The sequence below is a fragment of the Cupressus sempervirens genome, chromosome 9 (genome assembly GCF_028749045.1).
Source record: "Cupressus sempervirens isolate cs-2001-9-10 chromosome 9, ASM2874904v1, whole genome shotgun sequence".
Taxonomy (NCBI): Eukaryota; Viridiplantae; Streptophyta; class Pinopsida; order Cupressales; family Cupressaceae; genus Cupressus; species Cupressus sempervirens.
In genome coordinates, this window is record NC_143126.1 from 54393371 (window position 1) to 54420366 (window position 26996).

The 26996-nt window shown below is 31.2% G+C and overlaps 1 pseudogene; it reads left to right on the forward strand.

Moving 5' to 3' along the window:
• Positions 1-329: 329 nt before the first annotated feature.
• Positions 330-4514, forward strand: LOC149537601 (phospholipase A1-Igamma1, chloroplastic pseudogene; annotated as a pseudogene).
• The last annotated feature ends 22482 nt before the right edge of the window (positions 4515-26996 follow it).

Below are 26996 nucleotides of genomic sequence, written 5' to 3' on the forward strand. Positions count from 1 at the left end.
TAGCTCTCCATTAATTTTAGCCTAAGTTTATGCATGCTCTCCTTCATTACCCGCGAATGTTATTTGAGTTTTACTTTTCCCAATTTTTGTGGTTGTCTGAGTAAACGAGACCAAGTCAAGGGAACTCCTCAGAAATGCAATCAAGTTTATTTTTCATCATCCCATATCACGTTCTATTTATATCCACTGCGCTGGAACTTTTATAACTAAGGAAATTTGTGAATCAGAACATCAAAAAGAGATCTCGGTATTTACTATAGAGTAGAGGATTTTATTTATTCATTTCTCGGAAGCTGCAAGTATTTGTAACGAGTGTAAGAATCAAGAGTATGGCAACATCTCCATTGGTTTTGAGCTATCCTAATATCATATCTCGAAACAAGAAAAGTAATGGAGATGTACAAGACCAAACAAACAAACTGAATCTTTGTGATACGTGGAGGGATATCCAGGGTGCAAAAGATTGGAATGGCATGATCGATCCCATTAACCCAATTCTCAAAGCAGAGATGCTCAGATATGGTGATTTTGCAAAGCAGTGCTACGACGCATTTGAGAACGCCCCCTCTTCCACATCTTATGGGAATTGTAAGCGCAGCAAAAGCTCTCTCTCCCAGAGACTGGAACTGCTACATTGTGGTCGTGGATATGAAGTTACCAAATACATATACGCCAATACGAGTCTTTTGGACTTCATTTCTGGCGAGGAGTCAAGTGAAGGAGTTAGCTGGATGGGTTATATTGCGATTTGTAATGATCCAGATGAGATAAATAATGGGGGTGGATGCATTGGATCCACAATGATAATAAAACACATAATGCACAGTACAAGCACTTACAGAAATTATATACTCATTTCATTGCCTGATTCTTGATACCAAAATACATTACATTGTGCTTCTTTTATAGAGGTCTTTGATTGTTTCCGAAAACATCTAAATTAGCTGACATAGGAGAAATAAACTTTTCTAGAACTATCTACGACTTCCAAAACTTTACCTAACCCTATACGACTTTCAGAACTTTACCTAACCCTATTCGGTAATCCTCTTGGAATTTCTAGAATCCTCTACAATTTATAGTTGAAATTACACATTCCAACAATCCCCCTTAATTTCAACCTCAAATGTTATTAAATACAAATTCCAAAATGCTTTCTTTTGCTGAATGCCAAAATGCCATTTTCCAATAATAATGCCTTTGTTAATGCATGCCTAGCACTTGCCTCATCTGCCACAAATGCCAAAAAAAATTTCCTTCTTCGATGCCATGCCGAAAACCTTTTTATGCTTTGATGCCATGCTAAAAACCTATTTCTTCTTTGACTTGCTCTAATCCTTTTCCAAATGTTGCTGCATTTCTTCTTACTCTTGAACATTTATACTTAAACAGACTTTTGATCACCCTTGTAATCTTCTGCCAACTCAATCCGTAGCTCCATCCACAATTCATTTTGATACAACCTGCCATAGAATCACTTTTGCAATTTCTATTCCAACACATCTTTTCACTATGACTCTTTAAGCCACAAATATTACATGGATGTAGATCCCAACATTTGTCTTTTGTGGGTCCTTTCCTGTTACAATGTGAACGTTGCAAAATATTTATGCCTACAACATATTCTTTTAACCCTTTATTCATCTTTCCACTGCCTGCATCATATCCAAGACCTAGATATTTTGGCTTGATTGTAGCCTCAATTGAATTCCTTAATCCCTGTCCATCCTTTCCTAAACCTTTACCTTTGAAACTCATTCTTTTCATAATCTTCAAGCCAATACTATTATTATCATAACAAACATAATCTGCAAATTTCTTGTCATTTACTTTCTTACACTTTTCATCACAAACACTTTTAGTTTCAGAAAAATCACATTCAATCAAATCATTTATGTCACAAGATACATCACATACAAATGGTTTTACACTCAAACATTCTTTCTCTTGTTTCAAAGTAGACAGATCCTTCTTTAGCATACTCTTTTCCTCTTCCAATTTCTTCACATTTTCTTCTAAATCTTTGTTCATTTTCTCAACATCATCAAACAAATTTAACTTTTCTTCTAATTCTTTATTTTTCTCTCTAATATTATGTGTTTCCTTCACCTACCAATTATGTACTTCTTCCACAAATTTTAGCCTATCTTCTAGCTCTTCAATTGCCTCTATATGGACACTAATTTCATTTAACAATTTAGATTTTTCTTCTCCCATTTCATTTCTTACTTTTTCCAATTCCTTTTGCAAAATATTTTTTTCAGACAATAATTTTGCATTTTCTTTCTTCACCATCACTAGTTCTTCTTCTAACTTGTTTGTGTTCTCTTTTTGAACTCTACTAGATTTTCCCATTGAACTCAACAATTAAACACACTTTACTCTATTTTTTTTGGAAAATTCTAAATACTTTTTTACTTCTAGAATTAAATCTTAAAATAGCTTGAAACAAACCTTTAGACAACTAAACTTCTCACTCCTTAGTTAACACCATTTTCTAACTATGATCTTCCTTTCTTTTAAAGACAAAAGTATAATTTCTCAAATGCCATTAAATAACTACAAGAATTCAGACCATACCTTTTTTTGCTGACTTTCCCTCTTTCCTACTCAACACTACCTGTGTGGTCTTCTTCAAAACAACTATCATTCTCATAACACAAACAATCCTCCACCATTTAGCAACACCAACACACTTGCTCTTTTATCACAATCTAAAATTCTGTCCAACCTTCTATCCAACCTAGCTCTGATACCAATCTGATGGGGGTGGATGGATTGGATCCACAATGATAATAAAACACATAATGCATAGTACAGGTACTTACAGAAATTATATACTCATTTCATTGCCTGATTCTTGATACCAAAATACATTACATTGTGCCTCTTTTATAGAGGTCTTTGATTGTTTTCAAAAACATCTAAATTAGCCGACATAGGAGAAATAAACTTTTCTAGAACTATCTATGACTTCCAAAACTTTACCTAACCCTATTCGGTAATCCTCTTGGAATTTCTAGAATCCTCTACAATTCATTTGAGTTGAAATTACACATTCCAATAATAAAGAGATTAGGAAGACGTGACATAGTTGTTGCATGGAGAGGGACAGAGACTGCCTTCGAATGGATGCAAAATTTCAGAGACATATTGGTTCCTATGATGACTTCAAAGGCTACGATGTGCTCCAAGATCCAAACCATTTCATATCCAGATGTGAGGATTGAGAAGGGATTTCTCAGCTACTATACATCTACCAATGAGGACTCTATTAGATGCACACTTAGTGCAAGAGGAATGGTAATGGGTGAGATAACTAGATTGGTGAAGGAATACACAGAGAAAGGAGAAGAATTGAGCATAACATTTACTGGACATAGCTTGGGAGCTACACTTGCAACTCTAAGTGCATATGATATCAAAGAAACCATGGTGAATGAATATGGTTTGACCTCAATTCTCGTAACAGTGTTTTCCTTCGCTTCTCCTCGTGTGGGGAACCTATCATTTGCCGAACATATGCAGGAGATTGGCATCAAAGTTCTGTGTGTTGTAAACCACGGAGATTTGGTTTCAAAAATTCCTGGGATTTTTTTGAATGAAAAATTGGGAGGGCTGACAAGGATTTTGCACTGGCTTCCATGGGTGTATGTTCATGTGGGATTTGAGATCAGTTTAGATAGCAGTAAGTCACCTTTCCTGAAGAGCACGCTCAACCCTGCAAATTTTCACAATTTGGAGGTTTATTTGCACGCACTGGATGGCTCTCAAGCAAGGTATATTTTAGTGGCTAATATTTGCAAATTGGCTAATTTTAGAATTTTTTGGCTAGTAATTTGGCTAATAATTTAAGATTTGATACGACCTAAATCGCCATAGTTTTATAAAATTTAGTTCTAAAATATTTAAAATCGCTCAATAATTTATTTTATTGAAAATTTTAAACTCAAACATTCGCCATAATATTAGTTACACGGTTGGATTTGAGTCACCTAAATATAATATATTATTGCAGAAATTATATTTAACTGACTTATAATTATCATAATCATTAGTTACTTTAGGGATGTATCACCAATATTTAGTTTTCACTATTGATTTAAAGTATATGTAACGATCCTTATAATATTCCGTGATGTAAAAAAAGTTCAATTTTTATTTATTTTTTATTTGTAATATTCCATGGTGATTAATTAACTTCCTATTATTATTGAGATTCGTCAATATTCTATACAAAAAAATTATGATTCAAAAATAATCGTCAATATTAATCATATTTAGAATAAAAAATTGAGAGATTCGCCAATGGAAATAATTTTATATTTTTAAATAATGAAAGATTCGCCAATATTTTATAACTTTTTTGGAGGCAACTTTCTGAAAGTTTACCCTGCTTTCAAGGAAATAACGAATTGCCCTTTAAGTCCTCCAGAAGAGATCCATCTCTAGTTAACAAATACTCTGACTACTCCCACCCCTGTTCCTCTTCCTCAGATTTCCTTCTAACCTAATATTTCTGTCCCTATTCATTGTTGTTTTCTTTCTCCATTTCTTCTAGCTTTATGTGATTAATGTTATTACTTGCTAATTGTTGTTTCAATTGATCTTATATGAAAAGTTTTATTACATAGGTGAGAATATTTTGATGTTTTTTTTATTTAGATTATCATTTTCATCTATCTATCGTATATATGATAGTAAACTAATTTCAAATATGAATAGAACTATTTTACTATAAGATTGCCTGGAAAAATATTTTAAAAGTCCATATAAAATTTTAAAAATATTTAAGATATAATAAAAGAAGTTCTATGATTATCAAATTGTATCATACATTTGTAATAGACTTTGGACCTTATCTTTTTTCTTAGTTTTCATTTTAAAATTTATATTATAGTAATATTCAATTTATTATTTACAAGATATTTTACTATGGAAATGTTCCATTTGTATAATTAATAACCTTGACTTGTTGACAAGGATACTATTGATTTTGACAATATGCATTCACATACTAGGACACTTGTAAATTTGGGTAAATTTTTCGATGGCATTTTCATCACAACTTCAGCAATTATCGATCGAAAGCCCTTGACACTAAATTGTTGTCAAAAGTTTGACGCCTTCAACAAGCATTGATGTATCAATGACAATATTTGCAAAAAATCACCTTGATCTATCACATGTTGGTGCTCGAGGACTATTTCAACACGCCAAACTATCAATGCCAATGATAGATGATTCAATGAGCTTGTTATACTGTCGATGGAAAATAGTGTTTAAATTACGACGACAGGTATAGTTCTCAAAAGAAAAATTATTGGGTCGCAATATGCCTTTAGCATATTTTGAGAAGAATGAACTTGTTCGAGTAACTAGAGGGTATTCGATCTACTGATTTGTTGCTAGGATTTTGAGAGGCAAAGCAAACAACATAGAGAAGTAAGAACAAACTTGTTTGAGTGAGAGGGATTCGATTTGACACTCGAAGTTTTATTAGAGGGTATTCCATCTATTGATTTGTTGCTAGGGTTTTAAGAGGAAAAGTAGACAACACAAAGAAATTTTGAAAGAAGTTGAAAATGGCAACTGTAGTGCAGCACCTATGGGTAGCACGGATGAGCTAAAATGCTTGTAGAGTTTTTAAAATCTAAAGATATTGTTGTTGGTTATGACATGACAATAATTGTTATCATCTTCGATGTGATTCTTAAAGAATGTGTAATTTTGATGTCTAAGGAGGTTCATCCTACCATTATGTTGAAGGCCTTTCATAGGGCCTCTATGAAGGTTGTCAAGGTTTTAATTGCAATGGCTATTCCTACCAAACTTATAGACCATGACTCTTTGGTGAAAAGTGCGAGCACTTCTTCAAATAGTAAGTTTTTCAGCTAGTATTCTACCTTATATGCCCCACTTGCTATTGATGTCATCCTGAATTCATTACAAAATTCATTTCTATTGACCACTTGCTAGAAATTCATTACAAAATAAATATATATATACAAATAAGTAAATAAAATAATTATATAAATACAAATAAATACAATAAAATACAAATAAATAAAGGTTGTTAGCCAGTATTCTACCTTATTAGCCCTGCTTGTTGTTGATGCCATCCTAAATTTCATCAACCCTATAAAGACTAACATTGTGGATTTGAGGGACATCAAAGTTTTGTAAACATTGAGCAGAACTATTGATGATACAAAGATGGTTAAGGGTTTTTTGTTGTATAAGAAGGAAAACCATATGGCTAGAGGCTCCACCAGGATTAAGAATCCAAATATTGGGATAATACAGTTCTAGATTTTGCCTCCCAAGATGGACATTGAGTACAACATTATGGTCTCTAATTATACAATGATGGATAGGATTTTGGAGGACATGAATTATATTTTTGGTATGATAAAGAAGATCAAAGCCACTAGATGCAACATGCTATTGTTTCAAAAGAATATTCTATGAGATTTTGTCATTGATGTTTTGCTACATTATTGGTCCAAGGCAAAGAATTTTGTAGTCAAGGATGTGGAAAAGGATGAAATCAAGTTCATTACCAAGACGTTAAGTTGTTTACCCATTACTAATGTTTAACACTTTAGGGAGGGAAGTTGGGGCTAAAAATGGATGTCTTTAATAATTTAGATAGTGCATTTTGATCCATGAGGCTAAAACTAGATGTCTTTAATTATTTTATTTTATTTTATTTTGACAGCATTGTCACTCTTAATTTTTTTAACTTATTCATAGGGCCTCTAAGATGGTCATCAAGGTTTTAGCTACCATGGTTATTCCTATTGAATTTATGGACTATGACTCTTTGTTGAAAAGTATGAGCACTTCTTTGAATAGTAAGGTTATCAGCCAAAATTCTACCTTATTGGCCCCACTTGTTGTTGACTTTGTCTTGAATTCATTACAAAATTCATTGTTGTTGACCACTTGCTAGAAATTTATTACAAAATAAATAAATAAATACAAATAGAAATGAATAAAGTCATAAATACAAATAAATAAATAAGGGTAGATAAATACAACTAAATAAATAAATATAATAAAAAACAAATAAATAAATGTTGTCAACCAATATTCTAGGCCCCACTTGCTATTGACATTGTCCTGAATGTTGTCGACCCTATGAAGCCTAACATTTTGGATTTGAGTGACATCAAAGTTTTGCAAAAGTTAGGTAGGACTATTGATGATACTGAGATGGTTTAGGGTTTTTTGTTTCATAAGAAGGCAAGCCATAGGGCTGGAGGCCCCACTAGGATTGAGAATGAAAAGATTGGTATAATATAGTTAAATAAAAATACAAATATATACAAATATAAATAAATACATAAATGCAAATAAATAAATACATACATACATGGTTAAGTGCTACCTAACTATGTCCAAGGTGTCTACACACTAGAGGCATACTCTACTTACTAGGTTGCCTACATACTTGTATACAGAAGATCAAGAACCTTGAACTACTCACTCTAATGAATATGTAGTTCTTGTCTCTAATTTTTTTGATGTAGTTGTATTCCTATAACTACCAGTGAGCTTTACTCACCTAATCCAACTCTTCACCATCATACACCCACTTGGGTGAATCAGGCAATTTTTTATAATTATAATCATGTAATACCCTAGTGCATCCTTTGTGTTGTAGTTCACAATTAATGTAAGGTTAACCTATATATCTCCTAACTCACTCCTTATATAGCTATGTTTAAAAGCTTGTGACAATAATCAATGGGTCTAAATAGACTAGTCAAGTTAATGCAAGTTGGGAACAGTTGATTGTTCATTTTATTGTACCTAATCAAATGATAGTTCTATAGGAATTTTTAATCAACCCAACTAATAAGAAAGTACACTAATTCAACTAGGTTATGGCTTGTCACTTAGCATAGGTTGAGTGAGTTTTATCATTTTATTATTTGGATTCTAGAAGATGTATGTAGCTAGAATAATTTTTATGTTGTGCTATTATGTAATAAGCAACTTTAAAAATATCTCTTTTTATATATAAAGACCAATTCCATGTACATGAGCTTGTGATGATATGATTTCGATATCTATGTTGTACATAAAAGTATGTTTGAAACTTTCTATTGTTGCCTCTGATGCAATTCTGTTGTCATTGTCATAAAAATATCTTTGAAACTTTCTATATATGCCTCTGATATCTGTGTTGCTCCTCATTAATAATTCCTTTTATGTAATTTCTCCTTTTATTAAAATATGGGAAATAGGTACAAATAACTTACAAAACTCAACTGCAAAAGACTTATTTCCTTAAACTTTCAAATAACACTTTAAACTCATAATGAGTGATGTAAGAAAAATAGTCTATGTTACCACTTTTCAATGATTGTTCTTATGTTATACAATTGATATGATATATGAGAACAATGACACTTCTATCTCTCAACTAACTTTAGTCTCTCATCTATTCCATCCTTCAAAGACAATCTTGAACATCTCGTGAATACATGCCAAGCTTCAAGCACACATGGACACCATAATTAGGCCTTGGTCACATTTTTTTTCAAGAATGTTGGTTCACTGTTTTTGCTTGCAACAATAGTTAACATGTTGATTCATGGTCAAATCTACACAAAGATAAATGGTTACAATTCAAACCCATAAGATAACTATCAAAACAACCAAGAAATAATTAACATCTTTCCTAATCCCCATACAATGAGAATCATACAATCAATGTATTCTTCATTTTGAATTTGCACAATATTTACTGTCTAAGAGTGAGAAATGAGACTTTTTCCATTACATGTTACTTATAAGAAGGTTAGTACATTTTCCTAAAAGAAGTGCCATGATGAACATATGCAAACACAAGTATTTGGAGACATTTGGAGTTACAAAATATTGTGGTGACAAAAAATATTTTAGTGATAGAAATGAGTGTCCTAGAAGTTCTCCAACATCCCAAGGAGGTTCTTGATCATTTTTTTATGCCATTTTACATGATTCATAAGTGTGTTTGAGAAAAATTTCCATACAAAATAGGGTGTTAATATGTAATAAGTAACTTCTATTTTTCTTATAATCTGGAAGTGTAAGAATCAGATCATTATTTTGATCGAACATGTAAGAATGATGTTGTAAGGTCAAGAGTTGTGACCTATAAATTGATTATCTTCAACCTAGTCTGGGGTTAGAATAGTACTGTATGGATTTGGAATAAAATAGAAATCCATTTGGTGGAAAAATCCTTACTCTTATTGATTTGGTCTTCATCCCACCAAAATATACGCATACATGCATATATACATACATACATACACACACACACACACATACATACATACGTACATATACATATACATATATATACATATACATATGTATATATACACATGCATATATACATACATATATAAATCTGCATATGTAATTTTATCACCTCATTTAACTAACTTTACTTTCAAATGAAAATTTTGGAACTAAAATATTGGAATCATACAAAGGAATCATGGAGGAAAGTCAAACAAGTAAGTGAATGAATATCCATCTCTATGATTCCCAATACAAATATTTATCATGAAGAGGGCTCATTAATGGAAGATGGAAACATAATAATAAAAATTCAAATAAAGAGAAGAATGGAGATAGACCAAGTCAATTTTTTTAAATTAATAGCATCCAAAACAAGCGGGGTGGCCCATAATAGAAAATTGGTCAACTACTATTGGATTACCATCAAAACAAAAATAACCCCTATTGCTGATAAAAACAAAAACAAGGTTCGCTACCATAATTAAGAGAGTATCAACATGCTTAAACAAAATGCCTGTAATCAAACATAATAGTCTAAATAAAAATATTAACAAAGGTATAATAGCCTTGCAAACTAATAAGTTGGTAACCAACAGATTAACAGCAAAAAATGAAAAAAGAGGGAGCCCTTAAGATTTCTTGGCCTCTTTCCTCCCCAGAAGGATGTTCACCTAGTCTTCCACTAGGAAGTCAGATAGCATATTAGAGCTCTCCTTAGACAGGTCCCCATCAGTATCCCTGAGTAGGCACAAAGTGGTAGTTGCTGCATGTGTCACTTTAACTATGAACTTGGTCGGTAGGCACATTCTCTCCTTTAGTGCATAAATTCTCTCCCACGCCTCATTACCAGCCTTATGTATACCACTCAGATGGCCATCAGTACTAGTCTTTGTGATATCCTACACACAGAGGGGATTAGTAACATTTTTAGAAATAGCCTTATGAGGGAGGAGATTGTTATGGGGGAAGGCATCCTATCCACCATATCAGGGAGCTGATCCTTTTTTAGGTCTGCACACCCCAACTTAACCATTGCCAAAACATGTAGCGCATCCTTATTCTCCTTTTCATCACTCAAATTTGACCTAGAGGAGTCTAAATCCTCCTTCACCACCTCCTCCATACCTCCAACCCCAAATTTAATTGATTTTAGTTTCATCCTCTATTTGGGGTAGCCCGAATCCTCTAAATCTAACTCCTCCTATGAGGCTCCCTCCTTCAACTTCCTCTTAGCATTGGATTTTTCTTACCTCCCCGACCTCCTCCTACCCCCTCTCACCTCATCCTCCAACTCCACCACCACTTTCTCCTTCCCTTTATCCCGCCTCCCTCTCTTCTCCATGTGGGAGGGATTGACCGAGAGCCCACTAGGTGAAGGCTCTGGGGTAGGGGCTCTAGGACCTGTAATCCTAAGGGGACCATTTTGGAGTCAGGGATTTGGATGGATATGAATGTCAATTTCCACAATCCTAGGTGGGGCTAGGGTGAGGTGGAATTGGTACAGCCTAAAAATTAAACCCTAGTGTAAAACTGTAAAATTAACCCCCTTTTTCATTTTCTCTTTCACATCAACAACATAATCCTCTAAATCATGTAGCAAGAAGAAAGGAAGAGAAATAAAGTCACAATGGTGAAAATGATTAAGGAGAGAAAAGTGTTAGTAGTAGCAAACTCCATACCTTCCTTCCAGGGTAAGATATTTCATCAAAACCATACAAACCTTTTCCCATGGGCCAGGAAAATTCTCCTACATAAAACCACCTCTATGGAAAATCAGTTCCTCACCATCCACTAAGAAGTGTTGCAAGCTTGCATCATCAGTCACCCTTGTCACCTTCTACCATTTCCTACCCCTCATGGGCAAGCCTATCACTAGAGCAATCGCTTCTTTTGAAATATGGAAAGAGATATCATTTATGGTAACTCTACGATTCTCCTAGAAGTTAACAAATTGCATTGAGAAATTCTCATCATGCCCATTAAGTGCCTTCATAAATGAAACAAGCCCACCCTCCTTCAAAATATACCACACCGAGGGCTTCCTCATATTTTCATCAATCACAATCGGTTCAATGTGCATCAAATTGCCACCCATCTCTACAATTTTAACCTCTCCTTTCTTTCCCTTCAAGGCCTCAATGAAGATTCTAAAAAAGGCTTCACTCTTAGGCAGAAAAACCCACAAGTGGAGATGATAATCACAATTAATAGTAATAATGGAAATAGCCAACTTGGTAAGAAAGGTCACGTGTTTTCTGCCGCAATCTATCCCCCAATAATTTCCATCATTCCCAACACACATAAAACCTTTAAAAAATAATTCCTTTCTCTACATGGTGTATGATGACACATTTAGGGAAATAAATAAAAAATCCCCTATTTCAAACTTCCAATTTTTTTTCCATGCATAATTAAAGTTACATGTACTTGATTCTTTACACCTTGCCACTTGTACTTGAAGGATATGTCCTTCCCAAAAGCTCAATAACATTATACAAAATAGCTAGCTAGGACTCATCATTTCTCACTTCATGGCTCATTAACTCCCTTACCAACCTTGGTAATGTGTTGAAATCCCTCCAACATCTAAAAGCCCTTTTTCCTTTAATCTAATCACCACCATTTCATTGGCCACACTATTTCCCTCCTGAAAGATGTGATTCAAATCAAATCTTTTAAAATTTGTTAATATATACATGATATCCTTAGTCATACATTTAATGGCCTATCCCTTCCTCATATTACTTTTGATAGTCTCAATAATTATTTTAGAATCTCCCTCAATTTGTACATCCCTCCATCCCACACTTTTGACCAATTTTAAACCTCAATACAGAGCCATCACCTATGTTGTATTGTTAGAAAATTTCCCTAACTCACCACTATATGCCAACAACATCCTTCCCTTACTAACCCTGACTATCCCTCCCCCTGCCAAGCTCTCCTTTATAGCTGCAACATCAATATTGAGTTTGACCCAATTTGCAGGCGAGGGTTTCAATCTAGTTATTTTTCTTGCTAGAAGATTAGAATTATCAATTTCCATAATCCCTTCCACCAATGACCAGCACTTTGCCACCCTAACCTCAAGGGTAGAAGAGGGAAACATTGATTTTCTCCACTTGGTGCAACTAGTGTTCTCGACTATCAATTTGGAGATCCTTTCCACCATGACAACCTCCTCTCTCTCCTCATTTTTGAACACTCTATTATTACACTATTTTCAAATACCCCAACATACATGGGGGGAATGATCTTCCATAGATAGATAAGGAGGGGGTGTGTAAAGGGGCCCTACTAGTTCATTACCAATTGCCCCAAGGCCACATTAAAAAACCAGTTCACCTCCAGCATCTAAAGAATTCTCTCCCACACCTTTGATGCATACCTACAATGCAAGAATAAGTGGTTGATGTTTTCTTCCTCCATCTTACACATAACATCTATTTGGTAATTGAAATTCATGCTTCATCAAGTTGTCTATCGTGAGAATTTTCCCATGAATGGTGGTCCACCATAAAATATTGATCTTCAAGATTAAGTGACTAAACCAAACATTCCCCCAGTCATTACCTTCAAGGGTTTTGTCAACTATTAATTTGTAGGCAGATTTAATCGAGAACTCCCCTGTTGAGGTAGTCTTCCAAATGAATTCATCAATCATGTCTCTTTCCAGGATTTTTTACTTCTCCAGAAAAGAATTAAGCTCATCAATCATCTCCCTTCTAGCCAAAACATTCTCTTGCAGTTTTTTCTTTTTCCACCTTCTTCCCTAACAAATAAAATCAGCTATTATTCCAACCCCTAGTCTTGTAGGTAATACGAGAGAGCCCCAAACTTATTTTTTATCAAAGGTCTATCTATAAGCCATGGATCCTCCCAAAAATTAATGTATTTACCATTCCCCACAAGCCACCTAACACCCTTCTTCAAAAGGGTTCTATTTCTAACAATATTTTCCCAAATTTTGGAGCCCACAGGAAGATCATTTCTCCAGGTGCAATGAGAGAATATCTGATTTCAAAGGTACTTAGGGCTCATAATATTACACCAATTAGCTTCTCCCTTCATCAAGTTCCACCCCATCTTAGTGAGAAGCACATTATTTAGATCAGTTATCCTCCTTACTCCCAAACCACCTTTTTGTTTTGGTTTAGAAACCATTTCCTAGTAAACCAAACTTATTCTAATCTTCTCTTTCCCTCTTGACGAAAGGAAGTTACATTGAATTTTCTCTAGTTTATTTGCCATATACTGAGTAATTTTAATTAAGGACAAGAAGTACACTAATAATCCTTGGAGGAAAGAAATCAATAGTTACAGCTTGACTAGACTACTTAAGGTTTTACCTTTCCATCCAATTAGCTTTTTCTCCATTCTTTCCAAAATCTCATTCCAAAAGTTGTTACTCACATCTTTCATGGTTAATGAGAGACCTAGATAAATATCTGGTAACTTAGTAATGTTATAGTCTAAAATATTAACAATCCTTTGTTGTAAGTCAGGGGGGTATTAAAGAAGAACACCTTACTTTTGTCAAAATTGATCTTTTGACCCATGTTCATTGCATATATCTCTAGCATTAACTTCCAAGCTCTAGCTTCACTCACTAAGGACTCCCCACTAAGAAAGGTGTCATCCACAAACTATTGAATCACTTTAGGAGGTAGAGTGGAAGCAGGTTTAATGCCTTTGATTATCCCCCATTCCAAATTTTTCCTAAACGCTCTTCCTAGGACTTCCACAACCATAATAAATAGGTAGGGAGAGATGGGATAACCCTACCTAAGTCCTCTCTCCCCACCAAAATTTCCCTAAGATGAGCCATTAACCATCACAAAATAGCTGGTAGTTTCCACCATCAACTTCAATAATCTAATAACCTTCTAACTAAAGCCTATCCTTTCCATAACTTTATACAATAAGGTCCAATTAATCCTATCATAAGCTTTAGAGATGTCAAGTTTCAAGGATATACTAGGATTACAACTTTTCTCCATAAAGTACAAAACTTCATGCATTGTTATAGTAGTGTCCTAGATTTGTCACCCTAGGACAAACCCATTCTGTGTTTTTCCTATGAACTTATGCAATAGAAATTTCAACCTATTCACCAGGATTATATAGAATATCTTGTAAGTAGTGTTACATAGACTAATTGACCTAAAGTCAAAAAGGACCTCTAGGTCTTTCACCTTAGGAATCAGTATAATGAATGTTTTGTTTCATTTAATAAGATTCTCAATTTTGAAAAAATCACAAGCTACCTAAAGAAGGTCCAACTTGATAACCTCGTAGAAGTGTTGAAAGAATGCTAGTGGGAAACTATCTAGTCCCAGGGATTTGTAAGATTTCATAGAGAACACAACTCTATGGACTTCCCCATCAGTCACCATTTGCACTAATTCCTCATTATCTTTAGCTGATATCATGGAGGGCATCAAATCAATCAACCATTTCCTATCCTCATCTCTAAAGTCTCTTCTCTCTTCTACGTAAGAGATTCTGAAGTAAGCCATCACCTAGTTCCCTATCTCCTTAGGCTTAAATAACTTCACATTAGTGTCATATTTGATGTTATCAATTGTATTTCTTCATTTATGAATTGAGGAAAATCTATGAAAAACATAGTATTCCTATCACACACTTTCAGCCATAACATCCTGGATCTTTGCTTCCAGTAAGACTCCTCCCTTATCATCATTTCCTTCATGAATAAATGATAGATATGCAAAGGATATTAAAGAGGATGATGATACTCATGTGGTTCAATGCATAGCTGAGGAGACATCGGAATTAGAACCAATCTTTGCAATCCAATAGGTTCACTCAATTAAAATTTTTGGATATAACGAAGATGCAAAAGAAAGTCATAAATGAATATGAAAAGGTGTAAGATTTCCAAGTCAAAGTGTACCTAGAAAACCAATCTCAAGTGTATTTTAGACATTTTTGAGGTCTTGTATCCTAGGTTTATCATTAATAACATGAAGGCATAGACTCATTTTATTACAATTTTATATCATCAAGGGCACATTTTTTGGTTCAATAAACACTTAAAAATCTTAGATGACTAGGTCTTTATAGAATCTAATCGAGGGTCAAAATATTTTTTCCCATTGCTTTGTTTAGGGGTTTGCGCCCATTTAAAATCCCTACTTACCTTAATAAAAAAAATTGTAGTAAATCCTAAATCTAGGAGTTTTTCCAATCTCTTGAAAGATAAAAATAATACTATTAAAACTTGGGTCTACCTCAAACTTCATGTTTCCAATAGGCTCTTCCAATGGCTGTCCATACATATCTATTACTATGTTATCAACACCTCCATGGAAGTCTCATTAATAACACTCTCACTAGGAGATCAAGGAAGAGAATTGGCTTAATGTTTGTAAGTCTCTCAATTTTTTTCTATGGTTATAAGTTCATATTAATTAGGCAATATGTTTGAAACCGGGAAATATGAACAATGTTTGAATCACAATAATTGATGGCCAAAGTAAACATTACCTTGAACCCTTACAACAAAAATGAAAAATACCTTCAACCCTTATGTTCTTATAGAAGAGGAGGACACCTTACCTTGAAAGCAAGTTCCAAATAGAAGAGGATGCAAATAGTGAAAATAAATCCATCAAGCTTACCTTGATGGCACTAAAAATCTCTTAATTGGTCATGCCTAAAGCCTTTCAGCTGTACTTTGCTGCATGATATATTGAAATGAAGTTTAACTTCTTTTAAGTTTATATCCCCATAATGTCAAAAGTTTGATGCCAATCTTAACTTTCATCAAAATTTTGATGTTATCGAGATCAATTTTTTTGAAAAATGAATTTTACAAGCCAAATTGGCCTACCCTAAAAAATTAACATCAAAATTTACCCGCAAATATACTAGTGGGAAAATTTTAGATGGAATAAAATATTACTTGTTAGGAGACTATAGTCATTAAATTGTACTCATTCCTAGATTAAACTTTCAAATATATCTATACATCAATATGACTAAATTAAGGTTGAATTTGAACTCTATAACATGTTTTCTAGTAGTATTAGAGGGAGTCTCACACAGATACAAATCACATTAAGAATCCAAAATTGAAAGTGAAGTTTCTAAAATATAAAATTTAATTAGAAAAAATATGATTTAATACTAAGAATGCTTAAATATTTTAAGTCAATTGAAATGAAATAAATACAAAAAAAATACATAAAATTTTCAATCCACATACTAATAATAAATAACCATTTAAATCTCAAAATATAACAAAGCATGGATGCTTAATGGAGCCCACAAAGAAATGACTAATAGTCATAGAGAATGTTACTGTCAAGAGACACCCAAAAATAAAATTATAGTAAGATTATCTATACATGTGTATTTTTAATAGTTTATAATTATATTGTTTTTTCTAAAATATGTTTATTGATAATAATTTAATTTTTTTTAGAGTTTGAGGCATTTTTACATAACTAGATAATTTCTTCTTCTTTTCTTTTATCTTCAAATATTAATTTCCATGTGAAAGACTTTATTTTGTCTCTTGAATATGGCTAAGATTAATTATTAGAGAGAAAATGAAGAATATTGATATAAATAAGTAATTAGTTAGTTGTAAACAAAAGGAAAATACTTTCATACTTTCTTCTTAAGAAGCCTTAAAACCTCTAACTATCCATGTACAAAAAAAATGATTTTATAAGAATAAATGAATTGACAAGGTCTTTATTTAATCTACCTTTTATTAACTTGAGAAAAAATACAAATACATTTATTGAGTATGGGACTTTAAATCGGATAATTCATCATATGGTTTATTAGATTTAGTATATTCAAGGCTAATATTTTCAATTCTTCACAAAGGCCAACATGGTTGTCCTTCATAAATTTATCTATCAAGTCATGTCCGAGGGCATGTTTGGCATGCATAAAATACATTTGGAAGTCTATTTTTCTTATAATGATTGATTTTCATTGGTTGAACATCCTATGATCTTCAATAAATACTATGGGAAAATGGGGGAACATTGTCTTTGCCCAATAAACTAATATGATAATTACATGGCCTTGGTGTCATGTAACCTTCATTTATATTAATCAGTGCCTTTTTAAGATCTTTTCTACTTCTATTGAATGAACCATGGTTGTGAACATTGAAGCGATGTTAGTGGGAACTTCGTATCTATCTAAGTTAAAAATGAATTGTTTGCCCAAATTTGATATCATGCCCTTGTAACCAGAAAATGTATGGTTAATAACACATCCTTGATTGTTGTACTTGATACAAGCCCAAAGAAAGCTATTTGAATTGATGGTTTGCCATGTTTGATTATAGTTTCCATAAGGAATCATGGAATCCAATGAGCCAAACCAAATCTAGTAACCCATAGACTCTTTTATTGCTACCAAAAACAAGAATATGAAAGGATAAAAGCACGAACAACCAAATCAATTGCAACATCAAAAAATGAAGAGTCATAAAATATTAAAATGATTGTGTGATATTGATTAGTGTATTCTTATTATATTTTCCATAGGCTATACTATTGTAATCACTTGTGCCTAATTAGTGATTAGTAATTTTGATTTCAACCACTTACATGCAACTATTTTTATGTTTTATTGTCACTTTGTATTTTTCTAAAGTAGATATGTGAATTTTTCAAGCTTTTAAATCATTGAAATCCTTTTAATGCATTTTTATTGGCTAATACATTTAAGTGTTATAGGAGTGGATTTCTAGGAAACACTACCCATATTATGAGGCATTATTTTAGACTCCTATATTAAAATATATGTAAACTTTCTTTTTATAGGTTAATTATTTCTCTTCTATTTATACATTTAGCCACCTTAATTTATATTTTTATATTCAACTCTTTTAGAGACTTAAATTTTTTTCTACAAATAACCCGCTAATTCATTTATTTAATAATTATATTTTATTTATTTACAAAAAATACATAAATATTTTGAATACAATATTATACGTTGCTCTTATACTAATTTAATTATTTCACATTTTATATTTTAATATTATATAATTATTTTATTTAAAAAAATTATTTCATCAAACTTTTATTACCTATACTCTACTTCTATTTATTAATTTTATTTAATAATTTAATAAACTTTCAATTGTTATAACTTGTAGCAAATATAGGCCACTATGTGGCACTTGTTTAAGAATCAATGATTTTATTATTAACGTAATATATCTACTACATACTAAACTAGTAGAATATATGAATCTTATTTTATTGATTACTTTCATTCATAATCAATTGGAACACCCAAAATCTATATTTGGAAGAGAAGAAGGATCCAGCCCAAAACTTGAGATATAAACACTAACTAATTAGAAACCTTTAGGAAAATATATAAGCTAAAAGAAGAAAAAAACTAGATGAAATCATAAAACAACTAAAAAATCTACACTAATAAAAGACAAACAAAGGAACTAAAGGGGAAGAAAAAGAGGAAAAATGTTTCAAGGGATAGTGTAATGTTTGAAAAATACATTCTTGAACATACAATGTCCTATAAAATATTCTTCCAAATAAAAAGGCTTAGGAAGAAAAGTCATGAAATGTTAGATTTATTTTGAGCAAATAAAGCACACCCTTTAGTAATATGATGACTCTTATGAACTATTCTTCCTTCATCAATTAAAAAAGAAATTATTCGTTGTAGGCTAGGATTCATTTTTTTCAAAACAATATGATCAAAGCTTGAAGACATGCTACTAAGTAGGATTACTTTTGCATCGTCATCATATGCAACCAATCCTTATTTTATTCTTGATAAAAAAATAAATCATATCATATTCATCGACTCATAGGCTAGAAAATATAACATCTACCTAATACATCTCAAACCTCTCTTCACTAAAAAAATTGTAGAAGATCTCATTTGCAAAAGTTAGGGTCTGCTCATCCAAAATATATTAGAAACACTTGTATCCCCATCGATCAACTTGTTTTGATACCAAATGAAAGTGCTAAATATAAAATGATTGATATTATACATTACAATTTTCATTGGATACAATCAGATACAAACTTAGTGAATCATATTGATATTTGAATAGATTTATATGCTCTTTGTTTTTCCTTTTTAAAACTACTTATGGAAATAACTTCCCAGAGACTAAATTTTCAACTAATTTATTTATATAATCTAAACATATAAACTAACCTAACTAATCTAATAAATCTAATAGAAAAATCAAAATACAAACTAGTTGGACAAAGGCAAATGAACCATAGAAGCACAAAACTGAATATAATAGAAAAACAAAAAATTAATTACTCATCTAATATTGGGCTTTTTTTCTTGTGTGACCCCATAGATGAGTACAATGATTTAAGTTTAAAAAATCACCTAGCTTTCCCTAATTTTTTAATTTTTGGTCCAGTAAATATTAACAAAGCCAAGTGGTTCGAAAAATGTAAGAGAAGTTTTTAAAGGAAAAGCCAATGTTAGTCTGGAATGTCCATGGCCATGAATTGATTAAAATGAGGTTTTCAAATCAAACCATAAACAAACATTTCAATATTAATCACATAGTAGATTTTGTTCTACACTCAATTTTTTTAACATTTGTACAAATTAAAAATATTTTGACCCTCCATTGGTCATTGACAAAAGAGTTTTTTTGACAATTGTAAGCATTCAATATATCATTAGGCTAAATACTATTGATGGTGGAGATCGAGATCACAACAAATCACTTTGCTAAGTTCATGATATATGGAAATTTTGTACATTTTAAACATTATTTTGGCAAAAGAATTACATTCTAAACATTATTTTGGGGAAAGAATTGTGTTTGAAATGTTATTTTGGAGAAAGAATCATGGGAAAATTGTAAGTAGATGGATTTCTTGTTAGTTATATTAAGAATTTATATTGTATTAAATCAATCTTGTTTATTATAAATGAATTTGTTTGAAAGTAGATGGGTTTTTTTAGTTTATATTAAGAAGTTATATAGTTTAAAATCAATCTTGTTTATTAGAGATTAGTTTTTCTAAATTATTATTTATGAATATGAATCAATGAAATTGATTTTAAAATTATAAGTGAATTTCAATAAAATATTATAATCATATATATTACAAAAATATATCATTAGATTAAATGAATAAAACACCTTCTTCAATGAATGATTCATAAGATATAATAATATTAAAATTTTTACAAATAAAAGAAAAATTACATGAATAAGTATGTTTAAAATAGAACAATATTAGATTGAGAGTTCTTTAAAAAAGGCTCAATGTTGAACATATATTCATTAATAAAGATAGCCATTTTAAGACTCATTTTGATGACATTCCAACCTAAGCAAAATTCATAAATAAAGACAACCACCCCATTTCCAATTTCTCTTGTATTTGCAAATCCACATCATTTGAAGTGTCATACATGTCATTGGCTTGGTTGTTTTGTCCACCATAAATTTTTTTTGAAAAATGAAAAATTCAATGTTAGGACTAACATTAGCCTACTTTGCACTCCTACATTTAATTATAAAAAGAGTATTGTGTTCTTGAAATGATAATAGTACTATGGTGGAGGTATCCACATTCCTATAGATTTGTTTGAATTATTTGTAGGTGGTCTTGTTTTTGTTAGCAAAATTTTTAATTCAATTTTTTTTTAATAATTTTATTTATTATAATAGAAAACTTATTATACTAGAAAACTTAACAATATGAATTATTATGGTTTTGTTTAGAGTCCATTTGGTTCTTGGAAGATGATAGGAATTGGCTTTTCCAAAATCTAGATTTGAAATTTTTTGTTTTTGTTTCAAAATTGTCAAAATAGAATTAGCATACTAGACTTCCAATTTTTCCTCAATTCCACATTTTCCATTTTCCTACTAGCTAGTAGGAATTGAAAATCAAAACTTGGTTATGTTTTCTAAGGACTGTAAAAACAATAGATTGGATTTCTTTTTGAACTTTGCCTTCATCTCCAAGCTTACACATAAAAATGTGTCTTCATACACATCTTTCGAGTGAAACAAATGATTCAAGTAAAATTTCAAAAATGAAAATGAAGATTTGCAAAACCTTGATTTGGCTAAACCAAGATTTGTAGAAATCCTAGTTTTTAAAATTCCATGGACCTAACAGACCCTTATAGAATATGTTTATTTACATGTAATATAGATATTTTATGTATAGATGTTTACTTTCAAGAATGATTATGTTTGATTATTTTTATTTGTATCTATTAATTATCTTTAAAATTTTAAAATAGAAAATAAGAAGGAATGTGAAGCTCAAGATATAAGTAACATTTAGTCTTAGATAATAGTTCTTGTTAATGATTATAAGAGATTTTTTCTTGAAGTTTTTTTATATTGTCCACTCTTAGACAAATTGATATTATCTTCTACTGCATTATATATTAAACTTTATAACAATTTATTTTAGTAGTATATCTTTGTTTGACCTATGTAATCAATATTAAAATTGTTGCAAGATTTCAAGTACTTCCTTGAAAATGGCTTCAACTTATACTAAATTACATTATTATTACATTATAATTAGACAATTTTTATCAATAAAAAGATAATTATAAATTATGGAAAATTAACTAGTGTAGACAATTTCTAATACAATTTGATTTTTGGTTGTTTGTAATATGACCTCCTTCTACAATTACTAGTGATTATTTTGTGGGCTCTATTAAGCATGCATTCTTTATTATGTTTTTAGTGATTTACATGGTTGTTTTTAATAATTATCATAGAGATTTAGAAATGTGTACATTTTTATAATGTTTATATTTTATTTTAGTTAGTAAATTAAACATTCTTCTTTAACTCATTTTTTGGCCAAAGTATCAACTACATTCATTATAACTTAAAATGATAGTACTATGTTGAAGTTAGAACATTCACCAAACTTGTAAGTGGAAAATTCATGGAAAATTCATCATACTCATTAGAAACTGATGATGTTATTGTGAAAATGAAAATATTATAATAATAAAAAATGTTTTTATTCGAGCAAAACTTGGCATAATAAATAACTTCACCTTAGAATTAGAATGTGATTTTTATTTGTACAAAAATGTATTATACGATTGAGCTTATCAAGATTACTACATCATTCATGAAATATGATTGGTGTGCTCTATTCTCAACTAGAATTCATCTTATTTCTTCCTATAATATGAATGCAGTACATATTTCTCTCAGTAGTGATACCTTTTTTAATCTACTTTTAAATATTTGGACACTTTACTTTGAATGGATTTTTGAAACTCCAATAAAATATACTAGCACTTGCATCTTTTAAGGGTGCAAGGGTTATGCTAATAGTCTTATATATCAAATGTTGTCACTGTAGTGCGTTGAAAGTTTTCTTGTAAATTTTTTTTTGCACAATAAGACATTAGTATATTTTTATTATTTTATTATCCTTGGTACCCATGAAATACACCCTCTTAGGCTTTTCCTTCCCCATGGTTCATCTTGTCTTTTAAAGAATGTATCTTCTTTGCATGTTTTTCCCATATCTTTGCACAATGTTTCATTTATATTGAACTTTATAGGCTCATGTTTAGAGTGGATAGTTCTTTGATAATCTTCCAAAAAAAGAATGAGTGCTACATGAATTTTGACATTGTTCTTAAAGAAGTAAAAACTATTATACTGCTTTCTATAATGATATACGATATGGAGTGTGTGATTATCTAAGCTATCAACATTGTAGATATGGGATACTTGGCCCTTCAAGGATTACACATGAATATTAGTTTGGATCACCGTTGAGACTACATAAATCTCACAATGGTTTATCCAAGCTCAATCTTCTTCTATTTTCATAGTATTCTTTAAAATTCATTTCATGTTTTTGAGAAAAGAAAGGCCCAAAGTGTGAATGATGCTCCATAATGTACTTCATTAAAATACCATGATACTTAGAGTGCCAGTCCATGTACATGTAGTGATGAATAAGCACTAAGGCCAATCAAATTGGTGGCTACTATAAAATCAACTTGTGATAATTGTTTATTATTATTTTTTATGATTATTTAATCATTGGTTGGCTAAGAAACATGTATACAAAAAAGAGAAATTCTATGGTTAAATAGTAATGATTCTTCAACCTCCTTAAGAGCCCTCATACATTACATTCTTAGTAAACAAGATCAATTCCTCCCACTTAAATCCTAATCTACTAAAATTTAAACACAAAGCTTTCTAAGTGCAAATAATAGATCAAACTATACTCAAAAACTTTGATGTAGAATTGTGCACCCACTTAATATTTTGATTCACCCACCTAATATTTCATTTTGGACTTGTGAATGCACTTTCTATTTCAATCTTACCCACCAAACCAAATGCTCTGGTCAACTCACTTAGCCATATAAAATACATAAATAACACTTATGTGGTTAAGAAGAAAAATAAGTTTCAAATTCTACTTTCAACGGAAGACGACATTTATTTCTATGGATTGAAGCTTGCTTATCTTATAGTGTGATTGAATAGTTCCATATATATGCTATTAATTAACTCTTCCATCCTATAAAGAATATTTAAATTATTCAAGCACATTGAAGAAACAACAGAGTGTGTAATATGTCTTAGTGTATTTTAGATATTGGAGAAAGTTTCATGAATTGATTGTTGTAGAAGTAAATATCATGAGTAGTGTATAGGGAGGTGGGCTCAAAGAAGGGGATGAACATGTTCCATCTATCAGACATCCTATTTAAGTGGGCATCACTTGATTAAGAGAAAAGTGTTCATATAAATAAACTTAGGCCTTTGAATCATGTGTACTTCCCAGTAGCAATGACTATCCAATCATATCATTTAATATGGATGGATGCATCTTGAAAATCCCATATCTAACAATTGTCCTCCTAAAAATCTATGCACAAACATTGTACATTTTTTTATGTCTAAGAAAATCCATTTACTTTTAAACAATAGAGAATATTTTTTACATCTCAAACCTTTTACACTTATATTGCATCGTTATAGAATTTCATGTACTGTAGTTTCTTTATTTTATTTTTTTTCATTTATTATTTCAATTATATTTTCTATGTAATTCGAGGAAATATAGTTGTTTATTTTTTTTATAAATGTATCATAAAAAAAATTATGTTTTAAAATTTAGTGCATTTTGATTTTCATTATTAAAATTTTCATATAAATTAGTGATATAAGTTTTAAAAATACAAAAGAAATATTAAGTTTTTGAAGTGCAATTATCTATATATTTAAAAACATTAATAATATATTATCATATTTGGTCTTCCATTCATTTTTTTTACTATCACTTTTAGAAGATAAAGATGTATTTAAGGTGGGTAGTTTTACTTGAGTGCTTTGTGTCATTTTTCTTGATTATTCTTAGGTAACTCAAATAAAAATAGATATTTTTAGAAAATTTCCCATCATTCTAATTCTAAGAAATCAAAACATTTATCAAATCTCCACAGATGAGCTATCATATGCATACTAATATTTACATCCAGCCCAATCCTTAATATTAAGCTTCGGTGTCTATTTCTTAACAGCCATATTCACCCATTTATAAAGCTATTTATTTCCCTTCCCATATGAACACATATGTAGTCTAGGTGCTACTATTGAACACAAAATTGAATCTTGAAGTACATAAAATCAAAATCCCTACTGGGCCACTAGGCTTTCTTCACATTTGGAGAGAAAAAGCTTCACATGACATAATGAAAACCATGATCTCAAGCATTTTCTGAAGTTATGGCTACACCAACAAATGCTTGATCCACGATTGCACTCAAGTGGCCACATCACATATCATTAGAGTTTTACTTGATCTATTTCCTATAATCCATTCTCCCATCCATCAATCCTATTCAAAGTGCATTTGTATTGCTTTGAAAATGGTGATGTTGAAGGCACTTCTCATACCAACTTGACATTGACAATTTTTTGGACAAAACTTCAATATTGGCTAGTGTAAGATAGCCAAATTATCCAAAAAATCCATCCATTATTTTAGAAGATGCCTATCAAAATAATAAAGACATTTATAAAATAGTTCCTTATTTATGTCATGATGAAGCATTATTTATAAAATTTGAATTGTATTGTAAGGCTTCATAATTAGGGCCTTATTTCAGCTAACTTAACTTATTAATAAGAACTATTTGAAATAAACCTGGACATGAATAATGGGATTCTCTATGGTGGAAAAAGAAAGGAAGAGACAATGAAATTGAAAAGAAATGGATTAGAGGGGAATCTATGGAAAGGGGACTAGGGTTGGAGTTGCTGGAGAGTATACCAACATACCATCTATGTGTCTCACCACTTCTTTATTTCTTTTTGCCCACCACTTTTGAGGGATTTGGAGGCTCTCAATCAACACATTAGAATGGTTATTTACTAGATTTGGATCTCTTCCTAAAGTCTTAAAGGGAAACTTGTGATTCCCTTGAAACACATCGATTGCATGCAAATAAACCTACAAGTTGTGGAAATTTGCAGGATTGTACATCCACTTTAGGAAATGTGATCTGCTACTATATAAATTGATATCTACTCCAACATGAACATATGCCCATGGAAACCACCGTAGAAGCTTTGTTAAGCATCCCATTTTTTCATTGAAAACAAGACTAGGAATTTTCGGAACCAAGTCTCTATGGTTTCTCACACACAAAAATTTGATGCCAATCTCCTCCATATGTTGAGCAATTTAAGAAAAGAAGAAAAAACAAGACTTTGAAAAAAATATTTTCTCTATTTTAGAAAAAGAATAATTTTTATCTTCAAAAGGAAACTTTAACTTTTTGAAGAATAAATAGAGGTTTATTCTATGTTGAGAAGCTTTTCTCTTATCTTCATGAGGTCATATATCCTTCTTCCTTGTGAATGCTTAATAAATGTCTGAATAGAAATATTGTAGTAGCAATTTTGTGAAGTTGGAGATGTAATGAGTTTATTATAAGCAATAAGAATACCAATACTTGCTTTGTGGATGTTTCCTTGACATATTGTCAAGGTTTTATCACGAATATCTATGTATTGTCATTTCTCTTGTTATTGATATTTATTTCCATTAATATTTCTTTGTATCTAATTTCTCTTAATATTTCTTGTTTAACATCCATAACAAGTGGTATCAGAGAAATTTCTTTTTATAATAGATGTGTTAGAATTTGGTGTTGAGTTTTTTGTAGCATCAAATGGCAAAGGTTTCAAATGCAAGATTCGAGGTAGAGAGATTTAATGGAAAAAACAAATTTGAGCTAGGGAAGCTAAAGACATGTGATTTATTAGTGCAACAAGGATTGTATAAGATATTAGTTGGAAAGTCAAAGAAACTGATAGCTATGATTGACTATGATTGGGAAGATTTGGATATGAGATCCCTAAGCACAATTTGTTTGTGTTTGGAAAATGAGGTTATTTTTAATATTGTTGAAGAAGAAACAACTATAGGTTTATGTGGTAGAATGAAGATTCTTTATATGACAAAATCCTAGACAAATCAAATCTATTGGAAAAGGCAACTATTTAGTCTGTGAATGAAGGTATAAAAATTTCTAATCATTTAAATTTTTTCAATACTCTAATTTTTCAATTGGGTAGTATGGATGTAAAAATCAAAGATGTAGACAATGCAATTACTCTATTATGTTATTTTCCTGAATACTAGAAT